Source organism: Amblyraja radiata, chromosome 26 (genome assembly GCF_010909765.2).
Source record: "Amblyraja radiata isolate CabotCenter1 chromosome 26, sAmbRad1.1.pri, whole genome shotgun sequence".
In the NCBI taxonomy this organism is placed as follows: Eukaryota; Metazoa; Chordata; class Chondrichthyes; order Rajiformes; family Rajidae; genus Amblyraja; species Amblyraja radiata.
In genome coordinates, this window is record NC_045981.1 from 15,054,604 (window position 1) to 15,081,098 (window position 26,495).

General features: G+C 44.3%; 1 long non-coding RNA gene across 1 annotated transcript; it reads right to left on the reverse strand.

Moving 5' to 3' along the window:
* Positions 1-166: 166 nt before the first annotated feature.
* Positions 167-25,161, reverse strand: LOC116987951. Its single transcript, XR_004415832.1, has 3 exons — positions 24,806-25,161; positions 4,538-4,642; positions 167-261 (listed from the first exon to the last, which is right to left on the reverse strand). It is a non-coding gene; the product is annotated as an uncharacterized LOC116987951 (long non-coding RNA).
* Between the last annotated feature and the right edge of the window lie 1,334 nt (positions 25,162-26,495).

Genomic DNA, 26,495 nt, shown 5'->3' on the forward strand with positions numbered 1-26,495 from the left:
GAATCAAATGATTCTGTAGTTATCCCCCTTTTTACACCCTCTGCTTTCCCACCGTGTAAACAGCAGTAACGTTTAAGAAAATACCAACACCAATGGGGTGGCACAGCGGTAGAGTTGCTGCCTTACAGCGCCGGAGACCCGGGTTCGAACCTGACCGTGGGCGCTGTCTGTACGGAGTTTGTACCTTCTGCCCGTGACTGCGTGGGCTTTCTCCAGGTGCTCCGGTTTCCACTCACATTCCGAGACGTATTATTTCAAACTCTGCAGTCGAAAGGGATGCAAAAGCATTTAATTTAGACAGGGAAGAAATAAATATGTTGCCATTTCCCACCCCCACCCCATTCCCCCTTCCCTGAAACTGGCTTAGAGTCCTATAGCTTGGAAATAGGCCCTTCAGCCCAACTAATCTATGCCAACCCAAGATGCCCCAACTAAGCTAGTCCCATCTGATCGTGTTTGGCTCATATCCTTCTAAACCTTTTCTGTGTATCTGTCCATGTGTCTTTTATACAATGTTATTGTATCTACTTTGGCTACCTTTCCTGGCAGCTCGTTCCATATACCCTCCACCTCCGAGTTTAATGGTTGACCCTCAGGCTCCTATTAATTGTTCCCCCTCTCAACTTCAACATACGGTCTCTGATTCTTGATTCCCTTACCCTGGGTAAAAGACTCTGTTGGCTAACCCAATCTATTTCTCTCACGGTTTTATACACCTCTACAAGAACTCTGTATAAAACTTCTTTATAAGATTTTCTCCATAGTGAGTAGAGTTATCATTGATATTGGAGTCACTTCCTCACTCACCCTGAAACATTTACGTTTGTGGAATTAAACAGAATGTTGTAGCGGCAGAAGGGAGAAGACGGCTTTGAAACAGAGTGCCACAGTGTAATGGGGAAACCAACAATCATTCTACTGCATAATTATGAAACAGAGAGTATGCTTCTGCAGATTCCACATTATTTCTGTTTATCCATCACCTAATGTGCTCACACAATGCTCCAGATATATCTAAACATCAGCTTAGAAATCAGGAGCGGCACAATGGCACAGTGGTAGAGTTGCTGCCTGGCAGAGCCTAGAGATCTGGATCAATCCTGACTGTACTCAGGGCTGCCAACTCTCACGCTTTGAGCGTGAGACTCACGCCCTCAAGCAAACTCTCACGCTCTCACGCTGATCAGAAATTTCTCGCGCTCAGTGGTGAGAAATGTTGTGATCAACGAAAATTTCAAAACTGGGATAAACTGCATGGTCCGCGGGTGTTGGAGAGCCGGGGCTGCGGGAGGGATGGGAGCAGAACCAGCGGTGGGAACAGATGCGGGGAGACGGGACTGTCGAGTGTTTGCGGCGCTGATGAGTCGCTCGCTGCAACTCTGGCCATGGGGCACTCTGGACAGTGCAAGTCGCGGGCCGTCGGAAGCGTTGTGCCGCTGCCGCGAGAGTCTCTGTGTCGAAGGGACAGACTCTCAAAGGTAGGTGGAGAGAGAGAGAGGGGGTAATGAGACAGGGAGACAGTGGGGGGGAGAGAGGGGGGTGAGAGGAGACAGAGGGGAGAGACAGAGGGGGCGTGAATGGTGAGAGAGGTAGGGGAGAGAGAGGGGGGGTGAGGTGGGAGAGGGGGGGAAGAGAGAGAGGGAAGAGAGAGAGGGGTGAGGGAAGAACAAGGGAAGAGAGGGGGTGGAGAGGGAGGAGAGGGTAGGAGAGAATGGGAGAGAGAGGGGTGGTAAAAGAGAGAGGGAGAAAGGGGGAAAGAGAGAGATGGGGGGCAAAGAGAAAGAGGAGATAGAGACAGGAGAAAGAGAGAGGGGAGAGAGAGCCAGGGGGAGAGTGTGGGAGGGAGAAATGGGGGAGAGACAGGGAGAGCAAGATGAGAGAGAGAGGGGGGAAGAGAGAGAGGTGAGAGGAGAGACAGAGAGAGAGGGGAGAGTGTGTAGAGAGGGAGAGAGAGGGAGAGAGAGAGGAGGGAGGGAGAAAGAGAGAGAGAGGGGGGGGGAGAGAGGGAGAGAGAGAGAGAAGAGGGGGGGAGAGAAGAAAGAGAGGGGAGAGAGAGGGAGAGTTAGGGGAAAGAGAGGGGAGAGAGAGTTAGGGGAAAGGGAAGGGAGAGAGAGGGAGAGAGGGGAGAGGGAGAGAGAGAGAGGGGGGCAGAGAGAGTTAGGGGAAAGAGAGGGGAGAGAGAGGGGAGAGAGAGAGAGGGAGAGAGTGAGGTGGGAGGGAGAGAGAGAGGGGAGAGAAAGAGAGGTGGAGAGAGAGGGGAGAGAGAGGGGAGAGAGAGAGGGGGAGAGTGAAGTGGGAGGGTGAGAGGGGGAAGAGAGAGAGGGGGGAGTGAGAGAGGAGAGAGAGGGGAAGAGAGGAGAGAGAGAGGGGGGAGAGAGAGAGGGAGAGAGTGAGGTGGGAGGGAGAGAGAGAGGGGAGAGAAAGAGAGGTGGGGAGAGAGGGGCAAGAGAGAGGAGAGAGAGAGGGGGAGAGAGAGGGGGGAGAGGGAGAGGGGGATAGAGAGGCAGGGCTGCCAACTCCCATGCATTGAGCGTGAGAATCACGCATTTCACCAAATTCTCACGCTGATCACAAATTTATCTCGCTCTGTTGTGAGAAATTCAGTGATCAACGAAAATGTCATAACTCATATCAACTGCATGGGCCGCGGGTGTTGGAAGCGGAAGCAGCGGCGGGGACAGATGCGGACGGGGAGCAGGGCTGGCGAGTGTTTGTCGGGCTGGCGAGTCGCTCACTGCAGCTCCGGCCATGGAACAGCCTCAGTGCAAGAGTCCCAGGCCGTCGGAGGCGTTGAAGCGTTGCGCCGCTGCTGTGAGAGTCTCTGTGCCGAATTCGCCCAGGTGACCGGCATGGATCAGGCTGCGGCTCGGTGCATCCTGGAGGACAACCAGTGGCTGCTGGAAGTAAGTACCAAGCACTGGGTAGATACGGTGGAAGATAGTGGACTTCAAATGGGGGTGGTTGGTGAAAGCATCCTGCTTGCCTGCTAGATTTTCACTTACTGTAACTGCAGGAAAAATGTTCCCAATGTTGGGGGCGTTCAGAACCATGGGTCACAGTTTAAGAATAAAGGGGGGGCCAGTTAGGACTGAGATGAGAACAAACTTTCTTCACGCAGAGAGTTGTGAATCTGTGGAATTCTCTGCCACAGAAGGCAGTGCAGGCCAATTGACACGTGTGGACCCTTTGTGTGGATAAAGTTACCCCTTAAAAAGTTACCTCTTAAAAATACTTCATACAAAAAACATTGAAATCATACTTCTACAGTGCACTAAAACTTGATTTTAATACATCAAATTTCAAAAAGTTCCTACCCTGGGAGGGGGGACACCCTTCTTCCACACCCTCTCCCCACTCGGTTGCTCCACTCCCTCACCGGGTACCCCCAAGGCCAGTGATCAGTGATTGCACATTCTCCCCCCTTTCAAAAACGTTCCAATCCAATTTAAAGCATATATATTGCATTCAAGTGTTAGTTAAAAGACTCGCTACAGTACACACCATATTGCACAATTTCAAGCTGAAAAATGCAAATGTTCCGTACCAACCGTACACCCCCCCCCCCCCCCCCCCCGGTCGCTATACTCCCTCGGGCTTGGTCTCTCGCAATTTCTCACTCCCAACTCTCACCCAATGTTGGCAGCCCTGCTGTACTGTACGGAGTTTGTACGTTCTCCCCATGACCTGCGTGGGTTTTCTCTGAGTGCACTGGTTTCCTCCCACATTCCAAAGATGTACAGGTTTGTAGGTTAATTGGCTCCTGGAAATTGTCCCTGAAGTGTAGGGGGTAGCACTAGTGTTCGGGATGATTGTTGGTCAGCATAGACTCGGTGGGCCGAAGGGCCTGTTTCCATGCTGTACTACGAAACTAAACTAAACTAAAATAAACCAAAGCTACAATTGATCTTTAAACTACTGGTATATAAACCACTGTAGCTGAAAACCATTACACATTTCAAATAATTTCAGCGCTGGCAAGTTGAAATTAAAATACATACATACATACATAGATAGTTTTGTCTAATAGTTAACACTTAGTTCAAGCTGCCTGTTTAATGGCTGCTTTATAAACTTCACAAGGAAAAGCAAAAGTCTTATTAGAATGTTAATTGTTTTGCTAAATTTCTCCATTTCCCAGGGAGAAGATATCCTTCTTGTTCTTTCCTTGCGAGAAATACCTTACTTTCCCGAGCCCAGAGGATTCCTGAGTTCCCGAAGGCTCGGGGAAAACAACTCAGCAAATAGCAATTCCCAGCCCTCAAACAAATCAGTGCACCAACTACAAACAGCCCAATTGTAGAGCTGTTGGCTAAAGCAAACACAAAGTTATGGAGATGTAGCATTGCAGCTGCAGCTCAGAGAGGAAGCTCGATACACTGAGCACTCAATTTCTCCAAGAGACTAGGTGGGAGGTCAAAAATCATTAATGCCGCACTCAATTAATTAAAAGATGAAGGTAGTGTTACTGCGCATTGCTGATGTGATCACTGGAGTTAGCCCAGTGACACAATGATTATCCAGAAACATATATATTTACTAAGCAGAAGAATGACGCTTGTGTCATTTCATTCCCCCATTGCTTGGTTTTAGCTTAGTTTGTAGAGATGTAGCATGGAAGCAGGCCCTTCGGGTTAGGCAGCATCTGTGGAGGGAATGGACAAGACGTCGTTACTTTTTAGTTTAGTTCAGTTTAGAGATACAGGGCAGAAACAGTCCCTCCGCCCCACTGAGTCTACGCCGACCAGCGATCCCCGCACACCAACACTATCCTACACACACTAGGGAGTATTGCCAATTGGCGCACAAACCTGCACTTTTTTGGAGTGTGGGAGGAAACCGGAGCTCCCTGGAGAAAACCCACGCAGGTCACAGGGGGAGAAAGCACAAATCTGTGGACTGACAGCATCCGCAGCCAGGATCAAACCAGGGACCCTGGCGCTGTAAGGCAGCAACTCTACCGCTGCGCCACCGTGCCGCCCCAAACAATTGTAGAAGATCCAAGTACGGAGCTGTTGTAAATACAATTAATTTATAAAATCAACTTCTAAAAAGGTAGAAACGCGTTTTTTCCCCCCACAGCCAGAAACAGCACATCCAGAGAACTATGCAGCTGGTCACAAGCTGATCAGAAAGCTGCTTCTAACAATAAAAAATATTTTGATTGAAAATGAATATTAAATATTTAACACATCAAATGAATATCTCCATCTGTTCCTCTGTTCATTCTTCTAACACCCAACATGTTCCTTTTTTGCAAAAAAAAAATCTCTCGTATTCAGGTATGAATTTTGATTTCTCTAATTTCAGGTAACCCTTGCATTCCCTCCTCCCTCTGTCCTGCCCCTACCTTAGTCCTGCTAGTTCCACTGTTCCTATCCCCTCGTTGTCACCTCCTAACCTAAACTGAAGCTAAAACAAAACTATTCTCCTCGAAATGTAGACAACAGGCACATTTTATTCAAAACAGATTGGAATCAACGTGACCAAACCAAAAGCAGGTTGTGGAAGAGGAACTTCCTCTGGGCCTTTACACATTGGTGTTTCGAAGGATGAGTGGCGTGCGTCGTGACGCGTAAATGATGTTGCGTATATGAGGCGCAAAGAGGTCCTTCTGCAGTTGTACAGGGCCCTAGTGAGACCACACCTGGAGTATTGTGTGCAGTTTTGGTCCCCTAATTTGAGGAAGGACATTCTTGCTATTGAGCGAGTGCAGCGTAGGTTTACAAGGTTAATTCCCGGGATGGCGGGACTGTCATATGCTGAGAGAATGGAGCAGCTGGGCTTGTATACTCTGGAGTTTAGAAGCATGAGAGGGGATCTCATTGAAACATAGAAGATTGTTAAGGGCTTGGTCACGCTAGAGGCAGGAAACGTGCTCCCGATGTTGGGGGAGTCCAGAACCAGGGGCCACAGTTTAAGAATAAGGAGTAAGCCATTTAGAATGGAGACGAGGAAACACTTTTTCACACAGAGAGTGGAATTCTCTGCCTCAGAGGGCGGTGGAAGCTGGTACTCTGGATGCTTTCAAGAGAGCGGAGTCAGGGGATATGGGGAGAAGGCAGGAATGGGGTACTGATTGGGGATGATCAGCCATGATCACATTGAATGGCGGTGCTGGCTTGAAGGGCCGAATGGCCTACTCCTGCAACTATTGTCTATTGTCTATTGTCAAATAACACCCATGTAGGACAGGACCTTTATAAATTGAGGTTGGTGTGACACAGGTTGAGATACATAGTTGGAAAGGGCAAAGAGTGGGGTGGAAGGAGGCAGACACAGTAAAGGAGACGGCAAGGACTACAATTTAGGGTTAAACCTCACACCAAAACCCCATCCCTCCAGATTATTGAGCGGCAGCTGAAAAAGTTAATGGACTCAATCAAGACTGTTGGACTGTAATTGCTGACAACGGCCAGAGAGCATGTGTTGGCTTGCCCAGTGATTAGCTGCAGGAACACTTGCCTCATCTAGGCCTCGGTGCCAACACACTGATTAAACAGTATGGAAATGGGCAAGGCATGAAGTTGTTCACATGTGGCGGTCAACCATAAATTGGCAGATGACATCACAGAGGACACGTACAAAATTACAGCTGTGTAGACTGTGCTGGCATCCGGTAACTTCAACTGGTTTCAATATTATCATCAATTTAGAAAAAAGCTTCTGTGAAAAGACGATAAATAAATGCAGAAAGAATGAACTGCAGATGCTGGTTAACACACTAAAGGGCACAAAGTGCTTGAGTAACTCAGCAGGTCTCAGTACTGATTTGATACAGAGACTGAAGAAGGGTCAGCCCCAAACGTCACCTATTCATTTTCTCCAGAGATGCTGCCTGACCCGTTGTGTTATGGGCGATTTTTTCGGCGACTCCCCACAACTGTCACAGTCGTAGCAAGTCGCTGAAAAAGCGGCGACTGGACCCCCCTTACGACAATGTCTACGACAACCTACCGCCTAGTCGACGGCAAGCTACGGCAGGCTACCGACAACCGGGGACCCAATCGTCGCGACTTAGGACGGCCACCTACGACCACAGCTATGACAACCTACGACCACACAGGCGACAACCTACGACAACCGAAGTCAACCTCTGTCCACCCGTGACAAGCTGCGACGAGCAACGACCCTGTCGGCGACAACTGAAGGCAACTTAAGACAATTCAGTTGCCGGTACCTGTTGCCGGTTGACGTAGGTTGACGTAGGTAGTCGCCAATGGAATTCACCGAAGTCAGCACCCGGCGACAACCAACGTCACCGGCCGACAACCTGCGTCTTCCTGGTGACAACCTACGACAGCACCTACGAAAGGAGAAGACAAGCTACGTCAAGCCCACAGTCGACGAAAAGTTTTGAGCATTTCAAAATCCAGCGGCGACCAGAAAAAAGTTACGACTCTTTCGGCGACTTGAGGAGACGACGCACGACCATACAGGCGTCGCCCCGCGACCATGTGGAGACAGCCTAGTCGCATGCAGTCGCCGAAAAAATCACCTAAGTGGGACAGGGGCATTACTCCAGCTTTTTGTGTCCCTGTGATCATGTGGGTTTTCTCTGGGTGCTCCGGTCTCCGCCCACACTCCAAAGCCGTACAGGCTTGTAGGTCAATTGGCTCTGTAAAGTGCAAATTGTCCCCAGTATGTAGCGTGTTGCTAGTGTACAGGGTGATTCCTGGTTGATGCGGACTCGGTGAGCTGAAGGGCCTGTTTCCATGCTGTATCTCATTACTTTATGGTCTAAAGACAGCATCTCTGGAGAGCGTGGAAATGTGACGTTTCGGGTCAAGACCCTTCTTCAGACTGATGGTAGGTAGGGGGGGAGGGGGGGGAAGAGAACTAGAATTGAAATGTGAAAAATTGTGTCAAATTGTCTGAACATACATTTGTCAACATAACACAATATGCTTTCAATATTACATTTTCAGACGTATATATCTATTTAGCACCTTGGTCAACGTAGACATAGTTAGTTGAAGGCCTGGTTCATGTGCTGTCATTTTCTATGTACTACAGTAGCTGAAGCATGGAGAATATCTGCCAAACTAGCAATGTTTAAATAGATTTTATTTTATGCAATGCAACAAAACCAACACAGAGAAATAAATTCCGACATCTTTCTTTTCAGCCGGAGTTACATAACTTGTCCAAATCACCAAAAGGAAAGCCATTTGCTGAAAACAGATTCTATTGTTATTGTACAAGAAAAAATGGCATAATTCATTAACAGGGGCAATAATGTTTTGACAGGGTTATATACAGGGCTGATTCTCATGTGAAAATTACAACTTTTCTGGCATGTATTCAGGTTATATAAATGCGCTCGCGTTTGAGAAAGAAAAAATAGTGGATTGCATCCAGGTGGGATGAAAATGTGGATCGGCAAGAATTATTATCTTCCGACAGATGAAGATTCAGTCATTCCTGAACTGCCTGAGGCCTAGTTTACAGGCCTTTTTTATTTCACCGATTGCAAAATTAATTATCTTTGCAGCAGAGTGGAATAAGCTTTTTTTCCTCTGGATTCAGCAAGGAGATCGGCTTGGTGCGTTTTGTTTTTGTTGGCCTTGTCGCGATATTTGCCTCAACACTCCCTCTGTCCTGTAAACTCGGGCAGCAGAGACCGCTCCACAAGTCACAGGTGGAGCAGTATACAAACATGAAACACTGACTTTTCTCTCTTAGTGCCTCAGAGGTACGGCTACAGTTTCTGAATACAAATGAAACAAATGTACAGGTGGTCACTCAGTCGAGGGATTTGCTTTTGACAAATCGGGTTGCATTGGACTGCTGTTTCAACTTGCAAATACTTACCTTTCTCTTGTCTCCTGCTGGAATAACTCAGCGGGTCAGGCAGCATCTCTGAGGAAAAGAATAGGTGATGTTTGGTTTCAACCCAAAGCATCACCTATTTCTTTTCTCCTGAGATGCTGTCTGAACCGTTGAGTTACTCCAGCACACAATGTCTATTTCCAATTAATAATCTAGTGTGGCACAGAGACACAGTTGGTGGAGCTTCTGCCCCACTGTGCCTGAGACCCGGATTCAACCCTGGCCTCAAGTGGTCTGTCTGTCTGACGTTTGCACGTTCTCCTTATGTCTACATGTATATCCTTCGGGTGCTCCTGTTTCCTCCCACGTCCCAAAGATCGTGTAGGTTTGCAGGTTAATTGGCCTCTGTAAATTGTCCTTAGTGTGAAGGGAGCGGGATAACATAGCACGAGTGGCCAGTGTGTACTCGATGGGCCGAAGGGCCTGCTCCCACGCTGTATCTTTCCATCAATTGATCAATACTAAACATAATGCTCTTTGTAGTCATAAATTTCTCACATTTTGGTGCAATATAACTCTCTGATTTATCAACACCGTTTTCCCAACTGACATCCCCAAACATTTATTGGCCTTTATAATGAAAATACATTTTGAATGGGTAAAATAAATCGTATATATTATGATGTTAGCAATGAAACATTGTATTAGGAGCATTGTATAATCCAATGTAGATGCAATACATCCTTCAACTTTCTTTAAGATACATTTTGTTTGACCAATACATAGACCGACGGTGAATAGTAATTTTTGTGCTCGTGGAGAGAAGATTGTCTTTAAGTGAGAAGACAGATGGCACAATGGGCTAAGTGTTCGGCTGGCAACCGGAAGGTAGCCGGTTCGAATCCCGCTTGGAGTGCATACTGTCGTTGTGTCCTTGGGCAAGACACTTCACCCACCTTTGCCTGTGTGTGAATGTGTGTGAGTGATTGGTGGTGGTCGGAGGGGCCGTAGGCGCAGATTGGCAGCCACGCTTCCGTCAGTCTGCCCCAGGGCAACTGTGGCTACATAAGTAGCTTACCACCACCGAGTGTGACTGAGGAGTGAATGAATAATGCGATGTAAAGCGCCTTGAGAATTAGAAAGGCGCTATATAAATCCCATCCATTATTATTATTACACTGAACATACTTAGTCTGAACATTTCTTCATCACTTCATCATAGAGTTCCTTAACCGAGATATATTGCAGCTGTAAGGTAGGATTCTTTGAAAATAACTTATTCCATAAAATCTTTCTTGAAACTAACATCTAATATTTAATTGCTTGAATTTGAAAATAGTAAAACTATTGATAGTGATCTTAGTATCATTAGACCACCTTGATTTTTACTGTGGTGGCTTAATCCCTTAAGTACTAAGCGCATAAAAATGTAACTATTAAAATTCTTTCACAATGAATGGGCATCATTAAATTCCACAGTATCTCCATGTGCAATGATTCAAATGGAAAAACACACACACGAGGGAAATGCTGGTTCACACCGAAAATAGACAAATGTTGGACTAACTCAGCAGATCTGGCAGCCTCTCTGGAGAAAATGAATAGGTGGCAATTTGGGTCCAAACCCTTCTTTTCTCCAGAGGTGCTGCCTGACCCACTGAGAGACTCCAGCATCTTGCGTCTATCGTCAGGTCAAGAGTATTTAATTGTCGTTTGCACCCGCGGTGGAATAATGAAATTCTTATTTAAGTACAGAAGAACCTGCCCAAAAATGCCTGACACAAATAAAATAATCAAGAACAAATATATAAATAAATAATTGTAATACCAGTGCAAAATAAAAACTAATTATACCGTGCAACCAAAGACTCAGTCATACAGAACACAAACAGGCCTTTCTGTCCAACTCTCCCATGCTGTTCAAGATGCCCATCTGCACCAGTCCTTGACTCTAAATCTGAAGAAGGGTCTCGACCCGAAACTTCACCTATTCCTTTTCTCCAGACATGCTGCCTATGCTGCTGTATTCCGCCATTTAGTGTCTATTTCCAATGGAAAAAGTTTGGACGGGAAAGACTAGCAGGTTGTGCACCCCATGATTAGATAATGAAGTACTCCAGCCACTGTAATGATATAACCCATCGAGAAGGGGAAAAAAGTCAACAAATCCTACTCTAACTCCGTTGTTGTTATTGGCATTGATTTATTCTTGTCACATGTACCGAGTGTACGTGTACCTGCGGTGGCGCAGCGGTAGAGTTGCTGCCATACAGCGCTTGCAGCGCCGGCAACCCGGGTTTGACCTTGACTATGGGTGCCGTCTGTGTGGAGTTTGTACGTCCTCCCCGTGACCGCGTGGGTTTTCCCCGAGATCTTCGGTTTCCTCTCACACTCCAAAGACGTACATGTATGTAGGTTAATTGGCTTGGTGTGTGTGTAGGATAGTGTTAATGTGCGGGGAACGCTAGTCGAAGCGCTCGGTGGGCCGAAGGGCCTGTTTCTACGCTGTATCTCTAAACTAAAATAAACTAAAATACTATGAAAAGCGTTGTTTGCATGCTGTCCAGTCAAATCATGCTATATTTGATTGCAATCATACCATTCACAAGTGTAACAGGTAGTACAAAGAGAAAAATAACCAGAGTGCAGAATATAGTGTTACAGCATTCGAGTGTTAGCTACAGAGAAAGCATGGAACTGAAAAAGTGTAAGGGCCACATCGAGGTAGGTTGGAAGATTGGGACTACACAGATTATGAGTGGTCCATTCAGTATTCTAATAACAAAAAGGAGGAAGTTGTGCTCGAATCTCCTTGTATGTGCTTTGAAACATTTATATTTTCTGTCATTTAAGGTTGCAACACTAAAGACACAATATCACATTTAAATGTTATGAAATGCTAATCATTTTAACTATGCAGCAAAATGCTATGCTTTCGTATTCTAGAGATTCACAATTTTACATAATTATTTCAGACTCCCAGTGTTTATTGTCCAAGCGCACAGTCCTAAACTACAAATAAAACTGGGCCAAAACACATCTCAAGCCTAGACACACACGTCAAGTGCAAATATGTCACAGGAATGCACAAGACATTGCCTGGTGTGGTTGGCATGCTAAATGAAACAAAACTCGCTCCACTTCCAGCAATTGAACAACTGAGGAGTTCCTTAATGTTGTTGGGATTTCCACATGCAATTGTATACTCCACATCTTCTTCCTCTTTCATCACACGAGCATCTTTATGAACTCGTACATAACCAAGAAGCCAATGCAATGGCACCACGTCTCCCATTCCACATTCATCAATGTATGTGGTACTATTCCAACATTAATTTTCTCATAAATACACGCTATCAGAGTATTTATTTCCATTAAACGACACAACGTGCTATAGTAACCCAATGGGTAAGGCAACATCTCCAGAGAAATGGAGAAATTAAGATTCTTCAGACTGATGATTCGTGAACCAGCATATGTGGTTCCATACTTCTACACTTATTTCCAATTTATTTTACAACCTCAGTGCCTATTGCAGATGATGTTTTATTTGTAGCATCCAATGTTTTCTATTTAACGAAAACCATGTGGAGTACGGTGGCGTATCGGTAGAGTTGCTGCCTTACAGCACCAGAGACCCGGGTTCCACCCTGACTATGGGTGCTTCTCTGTACGGAATTTATACATTCACCCTGGGACCTGATTGTGTTTTCCCCGAGATCATTGGTTTCCTCCCACACTCCAAAGACGTACAGGTTTGTAGGTTAATTGGCTTTGTATAAATGTAAATTGTCCCTAGTGTGCGTGGGACAGTGTTAATGTGCGGGGGTCGCTGGTCGGCGCGGACTCAGTGGGCTGTAGGGCCTGTTTCCGAGCTGTATCTGCATGGGAGAGACAGTCTTGGGGTCAATATTCACCAATTATGAATTTCATGGATGATTCCTACGTTATTTGCAGTCTGTCGATTATGTAGGTGAAGGCACACTGGTTCGGGAAAGAAGGTTCAATTCACACCAACAGGACACTCCTTTCAATGCTCAAACATTCTGTTTAGGGACATTCCTCTGTATGCAAATGTCAGCAATAGAAGAAGAGCATAGTTGATTTCAATTCTTAAATGAAATAAATTTGCAACCCAAGGATTAATCGCTCCCAAATCTTTCAAAACAACACTTTGACTACATTTCCTAACCATTCTACATTTCCTTATCATCATCTGCTTTGATCCGTCATTTTCACACCTTACCCTTCCATATCGCAAGACTCCCTCTCCCCGACTCTCAGTCTGAAGAAGGGTCTCGACCCGAAACGTCACCCATTCCTTCTTACCAGGGATGCTGCGGGGTGGGAGATTGCAACCGTCACGTGGTCCACCCTGTTTCGACTAATGCAATCAACCCAACGTGCACAAATAAACAGATCAAATAGAACAAGTTGACCTACAACTTTCGGCTGTGCACACCATAAGCAAGAAGAAGAAGTAGAAGAGATGCTGCCTGTCCCGCTGAGTTACTCCAGCATTTTATGTCTATCTTCGGTGTAAAGCAGAGGCTGCAGTTCCTTCCCACACACTTTGACTATTGTGATGTGGAATCTGCAGTGTCCAGAGTTAAATCTCTGAGCTACACTGCAGTACAATATTCCAAATTTCCACACTTGCCACTTTCCACCCCAATAATACAGATTAATATCAGTTCTTCTCAGCTTCATTGGTGCTCTTTGGGGGACTGTAATATCTGCTGTAATTAATATATAAGATACTGTAAAATTGTTATAAGATTTGGAGCATGCATGTGGCTGATAAATGACAATGGACTGCAAAAGTTGCCAGCATCAAAAATAGTGAAATATCGCTAATATTAAGCTCACTATTAAGGAGCCAGTGAAAACCAAATTTATATTCCAATACAATCCTTGTACAATCAGATGGGAGTTGTGTCCAACGTGTTAAGATCTTAAGATCTCTGGAAGAGTGGAATTCTCTGCCACTGAAGGCAGAGGAGGCCAATTCACTGGATGTATTCAAGAGAGAGTTAGATAGAGCTCTTAAGGCTAACGGAAGGGATATGGGGAGAAACCAAGAATGGGGTACTGATTTTGGATGATCAGCCATGATCATATTGAATGGTGGTGCTGGTTTGAAGGGCCGAATGGCCTACTCCTGCACCTATTTTCTATGTTTCTATTAACAAGTTAACTGTTATTCCTAAAGTGTGGCAGTTGCCTGAACACTTTTACCCTCTGGATTTGTGTTATCCCATTAATCGTTAAAAGCCTGAATATTCAATAAAGGCACGAGACCAGTGTACAAACTGGTCCCCTCTCCCTTGTATCCCCACCCCCTCTGTCCTTCCCCCACCATGGTCATCATACTAGTTTCACTGTCTTCCTGCTGATTTTCACCGTCTAACTCGTTATCTCCTACCCCACAGCCAACAATGGACCATTGTGGGCTCCACCTTTCCTTGATCATCGCAGTTTTTCCAAATATCTTCCATTTATTTGTCCTATGTACCTATATCTCTCCGTTCTTCACATTCCCTTGACTCTCAGTCTGAAGGAGGGTCTCCACCCAAGACGTCACCTATTCCTTTCCTCCAGAGATGCTGCCTGACCCGCTGAGTTACTCCAGCTTTTTGTGTCTATCTACAAATTGGTACAATTGTGTGAGCATTAATATTGCTATCAGGGGTCTCAAAAGCTGGCTTGGTTCAGAAGGCATCAATGTTTATCTGAAGAAGGGTCTCGACCAGAAACATCACCTATTCATTTTCTCCAGAGATGTTGCCCGACCCGCTGAGATATTCCAGCATGTTGTGTCTTTGGTGTAAAACAGCATCTGCAGTTCACTCGTTATCACCTTCTACACACCCAACAATGAACCATTGTGGGCTCCACCTTTTCTTGATCATCGTTGCTGGCTTTGATTTGTCCTTTTGCAAACCTATCATTCATTTGTTCTCTGCACCTTTTCATGCCTCTAGTTTCCCCCTCCCCTGACTCTCAGTCTGATGAAGGGTCTCGACCCCAAAACATCACCTATTCCTTTTCTCCAGAGATGCTGCCTGACCCGCTGAGTTACTCCAGCTTTGTGTGTCTATTTTCCGCTTAGTTACTCCATCACTTTGTGTCTGGCAATGGCTTAGCCCTCTGAGTCAGAGAATTCCTGAGATTCACAACCTCATCAGAACAAATAAATTCTTCCTCATCTTGGTCTTGCGATCAATTCCTACGTTTCCCCACCATTTCTGTGTTTCTCCAGCTTTTTGTGTCTATCATCGGTGTAAATCAGCATCTGCAGTTCCTTCCTACACAAGTTTATCTTCCTAACTCACCTAATCCTTCCTTACCTTTCCTTGTGTCTTCTGCTCTAACCTAAAAATCATATGGGTGTTAACTCAATGAATGTCCACCATCTTGTTATAGCTGCCCCCACCAGCAAGTGACCTGTATAACGTTAGACCATGATACACATGACAATGGCTTTTCACTGATGAACATCTAGCAAGTTTGCCTCATCTCCCCCTCCACCCACTTTTCACATTTTTCACCTAAATTAATTATTTTCTGTAACTTTATTCCACCTTTCGTGAATTGCAAATCAAATATCCTTCCAATCGACTTTCTTGATGGGTTACTTAGATTCTGGTTTATTATTATCACGTGTACCGAGGTACAGTGAAAGGCTTTGCATTGCATGCTATCCAATCAAGTGAGAAATATACAATACATAGGCGATCTCCCATTGCGAAACACTTTAACTCCCACTCCCATTCCCACACTGACCTCTCTGTCCTGGGCCTCCTCCACTGTCAGCATGAGGCCCAACGCAAATTGGAGGAACAGCACCTCATATTTCGCTTGGGCAGCTGACAGCCCTGCGGCATGAATATTGATTTCCACAACTTCAAGTAACCCTTGCTTTCCATCTCTTCATCCCTCCCCACCCTAGCTCTCCGACTAGTTTCACTGTCCTCTGATTTGTATGCCCCCTCTCGCCTTCCCGTCAGCTATCAATGAACCATTCTACATTCCCTTGATCATCGTCTGCTTGGACCTGTCATTTTCACACCTTTGCCCTTCCATATCTCTCGACTGCCTCTCCCCTGACTCTCAGTCCATATCTCTGGAGAAAAGGGATAGACTTAAGAAGGGTCTCGACCCAAAACTTCACCCATTCCTCCTCTTCAGAGATGCTGCCGGTCCCACTGAGTTACTCCAGCATTTTGAGTCTATATTCGGTGAATAACCAGCATCTGTGGTTCCTTCCTACACATAAGTATAATTGATTGATGAATAGTCTTGAATAGACTGACAATTCAATACATTCACAGAGGGACAGTGAAAGGCTTTGTATTGCCTGCTATCCAATCAAGTCAGATAATACAATAAATATATTTGGTTGATTAATGATACTTTATTATTCCATGTGACATGTCACAGTGAAATTCTTTGTTTTGCAAACCACACACAAGGTATGCAAAGAGTCACCTCACCACGTATAAGGGCATCGACAAAGCCGGACTCAAGTACAATAGGGCAGAGTGCAGAATATATGTGTGGGGACGAACTGCAGTTGCTGGTTTACACCGGAGATGGACACAAAATGCTGGAGTAACTCAGCGGGACAGGCGGCATCTCTGGAGAGAAGGAACGGGTGACGTTTCGTGTCGAGACCCTTCTTCAGACCAGAATATATTTATCGGCATTGGAGCATAACTCCACAGGTTTACAGAGGGGGGGGGGGAGGTTAGAGTTATCATTTATTACTATTTCAAATGCAGCCCGAAAGTCAACGAAGTCTGTTTGCAACGAATTGAATTGTTTGAAGTTGACGGCTTCGCTCGGAACACCAATTAACACGGTTTAAACTAGAGAGAGAGAGAGAGAGAGAGAGAGAGAGAGAGAGAGAGAGAGGAGTGAGAGGTGAGGTGAGGCTGATATGGTGCAGCGAATAGACTCTGCTTCCCCCCCCCCCCCCCCCCCCCCCCCCTGTTTTACTCTGTGCAATGCTATACAGCAAAACAATCCACTGCTTGCATTGACGTCGCTTACATAGCATTGAAGTCCCTTATATAGCACCACTCCTTGAGTGTAAACCTTGCGTTGTGCGTGGTTTCACTGCCAAGCCGCCCTGGGGATCATTTGTCCCCAAATAGTTCAGATCTTCTCGCTCGCAAGTTTTTGAAACTCCGCCACGGGTTGTTTTCGGGATGTCCCGGCGTGAGTTCAGGGGAAATAAAATCCAGCAATAACCAGCAGAGTAAAATTAAGAAGACCGTCAGAGAGCATTCCCCCCTTTTTTTACGCTGTTGGAAAACGATTTCGAAATTCTGGTCACTCCCTAAGACATTGAACCCGGGTCTTCAAATGTCTATTTCACCACCAAAACGAGCTAAACAAACACGTGTACACGTGCAACGATATCTGTTGTCTGTTGAATTCAAAGCGTCGAATCCTTCTTCGCAAATACATTGGACACGAAAGAGATTGTTTACATATATAATATATGTGCGTAGGAAAGAACTGCAGATGCTGGTTTAAATCGAAGATATACACTAAATGCTGGAGTAGCTCAGCGGGACAGGCAGCATCTCTGGAGAGAAGGAATGGGTGACGTTTCGGGTCGAGACCCTTCTTCAGACTGATATATATTCAAATATAAATAAAAATGTCTCATAATTTTTATATAATATTTCTATATTATATTAAATGTATGAGGCTTTTGAACCGTAATGTTGACTGAGGACGCACAAGGGAACTTGGGAGAAGAAATAAAAAGTGTACGTTAATTAATTTCATTAATGGAACAAAAAAATTGAGCCGATGAATAGGAAACGAACAAACGGAATAAACTGAAGAGAGAGAGACACACAAAAAGCTGGAGTAACTCAGCGGGACAGGCAGCAAGCATCTCTGGAGAAAAGGGTTTCGGGTCGAGACTCTTCTTCAGGCCATTCCTTTTGCTCCAGAGATACTGCCTGACCCGCTGAGTTGCTCTAGCGTTTTTGTGTCTATCTTCCATACAAAATAAACTTGCGACTCGGTGGGGGGGGGGGGGGCGAACGAAGGAGCAAAATGGGTCTGTATGTATCTTGATTTAAACGGGTGTTGCAATATAGAATTCCAGGTCCATTTCAGCGGGAGTGCTGACATAACGTAAATAAACATGGTTACAAGCAACAGAAGACAAGATTTCCCCTGCAAAACACAAGACGCGTGCTTTGAAATGAATCTGCCCAGCAGCATCTGCAAGCGATTACAATTTAGAAGCCTTCAATTACTTCAGGTACTTGAAACCACACGCGCTGCCCATATTACACCCAGGAATTATATTTCCACAACTTTGGAAAACAAAATAAATATTCCCGATTGCATAACAGTTTTGCGGTAACTTGGTACAAATGGCGAGTGCGTGCTTTTACAAAAGCAGAATGCATTTTTTTTTTAAAGTGGATTTTTGAGGCAAGTTCTCTGGATGGCCGTTCCTGTCATTTGTAGCTGGGGAGCGTTGACTACTTTGAAATGTCATTGGTTTACACGACGTGATATCGGGACTTGGGGGGGGGGGGGTGGGGGGTGGGGGGACTTAGGAAGGAGCTGCAGGCGCTGGTTTTCACCGAAGATAGACACGAAATGCTGGAGTAACTCAGCGGGTCAGGCAACATCTCTGGAGAGAAGGAATCCCCCATCGAGATCGTTCTTATATCCCGGTCCAAATTACAGCCAGCTTATAACTGGCCCCAAACTTGCAGCCGCGGTTTGTGATCATATTTAAGTCAGTTCACAAAATATAAATGCTGAGGGCAAAATCACATTTACCATTCGATGGATTATCGCCAACTCTTGATTTGGGGAAAATATTATCTCAGCAGGGTATATATACCAGGAACTCTTATCCCGCCCTGGATAGTTTGGAAAACATCTTGATACAATTATACACAACTGATAAACGTGACATTTAAAACAACCTGCAAACAAAAGTTCGCAGTTTTGATTGCTCTGTACATTTGCTCCTTGTGTCTCAATTATTACGCCATCGGGTGAAGTAATTCTGATGTCAAACGTAAACTTCTGTTGGTTTTAGACTTCGCCTCACTCTGCATCTTCGAACACAGCGCGAAGCAGCGAAAACGTGAATGTACAGGAATGTACAGCACAATAGGCTCAAAACCAGAGTATCTTTGCTCAAAACCTTGTTGCAGACTAAACAACAAAATACTTTGGTTTCCCCCACTTCAATAAATAACTTTTATTTCAACACGAAGCTTGTTATTTGGTCTTTCATGTGTGTTAGATTTTCTTCAGAAATTGATTAAATTTTAATCAACAGAGATTCTCAGGTAGATAGATAGAGAAGCGGACAGATAAGAGACGAGCACGAAGAGAGCGACAATCAGGGAGAGCAGTAGCGATGCGAGATAGATCGCAGCGACGCGAGAGAGAGGCGAGAGAGCAGAGACGAGTCCGCGCGATAGACGAGGCCTCTGAGAGCGCTAGACACGGGAGGAGCTATCGATCGCCTGTCTCTTCGCTCTCGCTCTCGTCTCTCTCTCTCTCTCTCTCTCTCTCTCTCTCTCTCTCTCTCTCTCTCTCTCCCTCCCACGATTCTGTTTGGTTCTCCCTCCGTTTAATACCATATCATTGATTGAAACCTACCACATAACAATGATCCCTTTGTGAGAGCGTTAACAGTGACTGGACAGTTTTCAAAACCCACAAGGTGATTCTACCAAGACGTCCCAGGTAGCTCTGCACACTGTTTTTAAAAAGAAGTCTACAGCCCAACAAGTGAATCAAATACTTCTCTGATAACATTTCAAAGATGGTATTTGGAGAACAAAAACTTGTTGCAATGTAGTGTATTGAATAGAATTATTAACTTAAATACAACTATGTTGTTGATATGCTTGGACTAAGTTCTATCTTGTTAGGAATTCAAAGTGCAGCCAAATCAAACAAACGCCAGCATGTAACCTTGTCCAGTTATTAATTACTGTATATAATTTGTTATAGTTATATTGGATATTATCAAAGCCGAGATGACTTAACTACCGAACAGTTAAATAAATCTGGCCCATGTTGACCAATACTCTCTGACTATATATGAGACCTTACACTGAGAGTAATGATGGTGTGAAAAGATAAAATTAATATAGATTTGGTTTTTGATATCAGGCATAGGGGATAATATTTTTTCCTGTGAGTTAAAGATTTGGCATTTTAGAAAGATGGATGCATAATATTTAAAATCATTTTTAGGAGATTAAAAATGCCATCGAGATGCTGTCAGAGTAAATAAAATTTAAATGGGGAGGGTTTTATTTTGAGATAGAGATTATGGGACAATATATACTGCACCGAAGCACATGCCACATGCCTGTCACATAGCCCATAAAACACACACACAATCTCTTCAAAATCTCCCAGTAGTTTATCATCAAATCTCCCAGTAGTTTGCCAACAAATGTCACCAGCTGAAGTGCCCTCGCCCATGTTGAACTCAACAAAACCAGGCGAAATGTTAGGAAGGAACTACAGATGCTGGTTTAAACCGAAGATAGACACAAAAAGTTGGAGTAACTCAGCAGGACAGGCAGTATCTCTGGAGAGAAGGATACCCAATTCCCTTTCCCCAGAAATGCTGCCTGTCCCGCTGAGTTTAACAGCTAACAATGGTCTGCTTCATGGAAACATAGCAAAATAGGTGCAGGAGTAGGCCATTCGGCCCTTCGAGCAAGCACCGCCATTCAATATGATCATGGCCGATCATCTAAATTCAGTACCTGTTCCTGCTTTTTCCCCATATCCCTTGATTCCTTTAGCCTTAAGAGCTAAATCTAACTATCTCTTGAAAAACATCCCGTGAATTGGCCTCCACTGCCTTCTGTGGCAGAGAATTCCACAGATTCACAACTCTCTGGGTGAAGAAGTGTTTCCTCATCTCCGTCCTAAATGGCCTACCCCTTATTCTTAAACTGTGACCCCCTGATTCTGGACTCCCCCAACATCAAGAACATTTTTCCTGCATCTAGCCTGTCCAATCCTTTAAGTATTTTATAGGTTTCTATAATATCCCCTCGCATCATTTTAAATTCCAGTGAATACAAGCCCGGTTGACCCAATCATTCATCATATGACAGGCTCACCATCCCGGGAATTAACCTGGTGAACCTACGCTGCACGCCCTCAATAGTAAGAATGTCCTTCCTCAAATTAGGAGACCAAAATTGCACACAATACTCCAGGTACGATCTCACCAGGGCCCTGTACAACTGCAGTAGGACCTCCTTGCCCTAAACTCCAATCCTCTTGCAATGAAGGCCAACATGCCATTAGCTTTCTTCACTGTCTGCTGTCCTGCATGCTTACTTTCAGTGTCTGATGTACAAGCACACCCACGTCTTGTTGCACCTCCCCTTTTCCTAATCTGACATAATTCAGGTAAAAGAAGGTAGACACAAAATGCTGGAGTAACTCAGTGGGACAGGCAGCATCTCCAGAGAGAAGGAATGGGTGACGTTTCGGTCCGAGACCCTTCTTCAGGCTGATTATCAGTCAGATAATAATCTGCCTTCCTGTTCTTGCCACCAAAGTAGATAGCCTCACATTTATCCACATTATATTGCATCTGCCATGCATCTGCCCACTCACCCAACCTATAAAAGTCACCCTGCAGCCTCATAGCATCCTCTTCGCAGCTCACACTGCCACTCAGCTTTGTGTCATCCACAAACATGGATATGTCACATTTAGGTCCCTCATCTAAATAGTTAATATATATATTGTAAATAACTGGGGTCCCAGCACTGAGCCTTGCGGCACCCCACTAGTCACTGCCTGCCATTCTGAAAAGGACCTGTTAATTCCAACTCTTTGCTTCCTGTCTGCCAACCACTTCTCTATCCATGTCAATACCCTACTCCCATACCATGTGCTCTTGTCAAAGGTTTTTTGAAAGTCCAGATACACCACATCCACTGGCTCTCCCTTATCCATTCTACTTGTTACATCCTCAAAAGATTCCAGAAGATTAGTCAAGCATGATTTCCCCTTCATAAATCCATGTTGACTTTGACCGATCCTATCACTGCTTTCCAAATGTGCTGCTATAACATCTTTAACAATCGACTCAAGCATCTTCCCCACTACCGATGTAAGGCTAACTGGTTTATAATTTCCTGTTTACTCTCTCCCGCCTTTCTTAAAAGGTGGGGTTACATTGGCTACCCTCTAGTCCACAGGAACTGATCCAGAGTCAGGAGAACATTGGAAAATGATCACCAATGCATCCACGATTTCTAGGGCCACCTCCTCGAGTACTCTGGGATGCAGACCATCAGGCCCTGGGGATTTATCTGCCTTCAGTCCCAACAGTTTACCTAACACAATTTCCTGACTAAAGTGGATTCCCTTCAGTTCCTCCCTCCCACCAGATCCTCGGTCCCCTAGTATTTATGGGAGATTGTTTGTGTCTTCCTTAGCGAAGAATGAACCAGAGTACTCGTTTAACTGTTCTGCCATTTCCTTGTTTCCATTATCAATTCACCTGTCTCTGATTGTAAGGGACCTACATCTGTCTTCACTCATCGTTACTTTCTTGCATATCTTTCATTCATTTTTTTTAATCTCTCTATATCATCGTCTATATCTCTCGTTTCCCTTTCCCGTGACTTTCAGTCAGAAGAAGGGTTTCAGTCTCGACCCGAAACGTCACAATTTCCTCCTTTCTAGAGATGCTGCGTGTGCGCTTTTGGTCTCGGACAGAACCCGACACCGCTGGCGGTCGGTCTTACCAATGCAACAACCAGGCTTCCTCGCGCTGACGGGACCAATCAATGTTTAAATGTTGACAATCAGTATTTTTTTTTTTTTAAACACACGCCCCTGCCCATGTGCGTTTAATGTAACTTATTTTACCACATGCCGAATTCGTCTTCCTTGACATGACCCTTACAAGTTGTTGATTTTGGCCTTGTGGTAATGAAATAACAACGTTATCCGTCAATTGCATTGGCAATGCGCAACATTTCAACGCTCTTGTATTGTGAAATTCTTCATTCTGCGCCTCGCGACCCATTTGCACCCTCTGCCCACGAAATATCACCCTTCATTGCAAAACTTCATCTTTGGCACGTCGCAGCGTTTTAGATTAAACCACACACGGTGAAACTTGACCTGTGGGAAGGAACTGCAGATGCTGGTTTATACCGAAGATGGACACAACATGCTGGGAGTAACTCAGCGGGTCAGGCAGCATCTCTGGAGAAACAGGAATGGGTGGCGTTTACCTGGATAGATTTAACCTGACAGTGGGTCTCAAGCAAACAGTCACCGTGGAAGGCTGCGATGATCGTTCAGGCAACAGTGAATTGTAGCGAATTAAATCCACCGATTCGTTGCATCAAGTCTGAGTTTTAGTGATGGAAGCGCTTTAGTGGGGTGACGATTTGGCACTGGATGCATTTATTTCGTTTATGCCCTATTATAAAGAAAGATAACGGAATAGCTATTTACCTGCTGGCATTTCCTGAACCACAGCACGATAAAACATCGGTTATCTTTCTATCTCTTATTAGTCCATTACTCACCATTGTGCTATCAGAGTCACAGCGTTAAGGTGATGGGTGGATGCATCACCAAGCAAGGATTCAGTACATTTTACAGAAAAGTATAAAAGACGAGAGATATTGTTCTTGTTTCTGGAATGATATAATTACCGCTCCCATCCACCCATTCAATAAACGCACTGATTGATTGTGGGGGGGTTTCTGTTGCAAAACTGGCAGCATCCGTTCGAAGAAAATGGTACCACCGATTTGAAACTCGTGTCACCCTTTTGATCTTCGCTCTGAAGACATGTGTTGTACACCGATCGCAAAACTAAAACTGCGCCGAGATTTATTGCAAAGTCGACGTTAACATGTCTGAAAATAATTTCTTCTTTTAATAAAAAAAACACTGTAAAATCCGTCTCGGGGGAATTCCAGACAAAACTCTAAATGGAGAGTGAAAGAGAGTGTTCTAATAAGAATAACGAAAATATTATTCGCCGAATCAGGGTTTGTGATCAATTTAATTTTAGATAAGCATCCTTGTGATCTTTTATCCGTGTTATTTAGGATTCATACAAGAAATAACCCAATAAAATTAAATCATACGGCACGCGGAAAAACAAAACCCAGTTTCCCGCACTTCAGAACATCATCTCTGATTATGTTATGTTAGTTACACTGCAAGCTGGAATAACTCAAATTCTTGCTCAGTCGTCTAACAGTTGTATCTAGCAGGACTTCGATGAAGCATACTGACTTCCCCCTCACTTATAAAAAAGCAACATAATTGCTTTCTGTGAAACCAGCTTCGATCGGTCAGTAAAATTGTCAGTATATCGTGTGTTATTTTATACAATTCTGCTGCATATAAGCGAATGTATTCAAATGTGAATGTATTAAAATATTAATTGATACTTATTTTAAAAAAACGTTCTACCAATCAAAATAAATTAAATTGGCTTGTACAACCTCAGAAACGTCCTAATATTGTTTCATCGACCCTAAAATAATTCTTTGGCTGAACATATATTTTTGGACTTGCATTTAACGAACTGTAAGAACGAATTAATAGCAAAGCATATCGGAACTTTGTATTTCTGTGAGATTAATTCAAATTATAACTCCTCCGACCAAGTCAAGGGGAGCTCTGTTCAGCCGGCTTCACTTCTTTACATACGGAACGACAAGATACGTTTCAAATCATATGATTCCAACTTTCTTCGCATGCTGGACAAATGTATACATTTTCTTTTGGTAACTCATTACCCTCTCCCCTCTTCACAAACCCCACCGCACACCACTCCACAATTTAAAAAAAAAGTCAAACTACGTATTTCCCGTGGATATCTAAAAGAAAAGAAAATGTATGTTCTTTTTTTGAGTGTGCCCGGTTCGGGTCGGTCAGAGATATTCTTGCTCAACTATTTACAAAAAAAAAGGAAAGATCCTACACCCCCCCCCAAAAAAAGAAGTTTGCTCACGTTTTTGTTTTAAGAACCAGTCCAGTAAACGAATGAAGCATAACTTGGGGGAGGTGCGCTCCTCATGTTGTGATTCTTGGAGGGGGCATCGGTTGACATTGCCTTTCTCGCTGGCTGGTGGGGAGAAGTTTGGTCAGGTTTTTCGGGACCGTGGCGCCACCTCTGGTCCCAATAAATTATTACAACTCCACAGCGTCCTGCCTTTCGCGAGTTCTGTTGACACGCCGCTTTCTTCAGCACAGATAAACAACAGTCGTCAATGAGACGATTAAGGCGATCTTACATTGTTCCCATGTTGAAGGGGGGCAGGCATTTCTCGGCGCGCTTGTTAATCGAACAAATTCGTTCCCACAAAACCCCGGCTGGCAATTATAAAACGGGTCACAACAGAGTTATTTTTGTTCACAGATCATTCGAAATAAACATTATGCAATGAGGGTTTACCTTTGCAACTCATTTATTATCATATCACAACTCAACCATATTAACGTGGCAACTGTGCTTAATCCCTGAAAGGCTATTTGGGGCGATTTTTTAATATACTTTTTTTTTGCCACCGTTTAAAGAATATTGTGTTAATCCTGAAGTGCCATTTCACACAATCCAAAATCAAACTCAAATCCATTCCAACTGGAAAATAAAAGCGATGGGAGAAGAGCGTCGATTATTTTTTTTTGTTCTTTCTTCAAAAGAGAAAAGCTATTGACAAGAACTTCCGAGAGCTAAACTGCGCCGGATGCATTTCTTGAATAATTGAACGTGTTCAACTATTCTTATCACGGAAAGCCAGCAAAAAAAAAAAAGTTGTTGCCGAGAAAGCGTTCAGTCACAGCATCCAAAGACCCATTAAAGTCATTATTAACGTGTCCTGAATAATAACAACTCTCATTAAAGTGGCTAATTTATTTAGATCGGTGAAAAGTGCAATTAAAATCCCAAGGAAAAGTCGCCGAGTTAATCAGGACTTTCCTCGAGTCAGTGATAACTAAACTAGATATATATGTGGCCTAAACACATCGAAAGTTACATGATTTGCAACCGTTTTTGAGGTGTAATGGTTGCAAGGAGAGGGTTTATTCGCATTTTTTATTGGGCCACTCTTAAATGTAATTCTAATTGAGATCAATTGATGGATCGTTGTATTAAGATTCTTGTGAATCCAATATATTATACATATATATATATGTGTGTGAGGGCAAGGAAAGTGCGGCAGACTCCTAATTAAATGTTCACACACCGAAGGCCAGCATTCGCAAAGAAAACGTGGATTATTATTTTTTCATTAAAACCCAGACGGAAGGATTCCCATCCCAAAAATCCAAAAGTATTTGGATCCTTCGCAGGTCAAACGTTTCCACGGGACAACCTCACAGGTCGAAGCAGAACTGATTATTTCCCACCGAACAGAACGTGGCCCCAGATATGAAAAAGCCGCATCGTTTGACTTCGCCGGTAGGAAGTGTCCTTTTTGTTACCGATCTCGCACTCGCTGTTTTTGCACCGAGATGTTGTCGATCGGGGAAATGTAGCCGTGTCTAGGCGCACACCCGCGGAATTAGGATGGGGATCGAATGGGATTTGTTTTCAAAACACAAAACCACAGAAAAAAAACAACTCAAAACTGCCTTTCTAGTTATCGCACTGGCTTCCACACATGTATGAACCCACATCCACGTCGCGGACCCCCTCC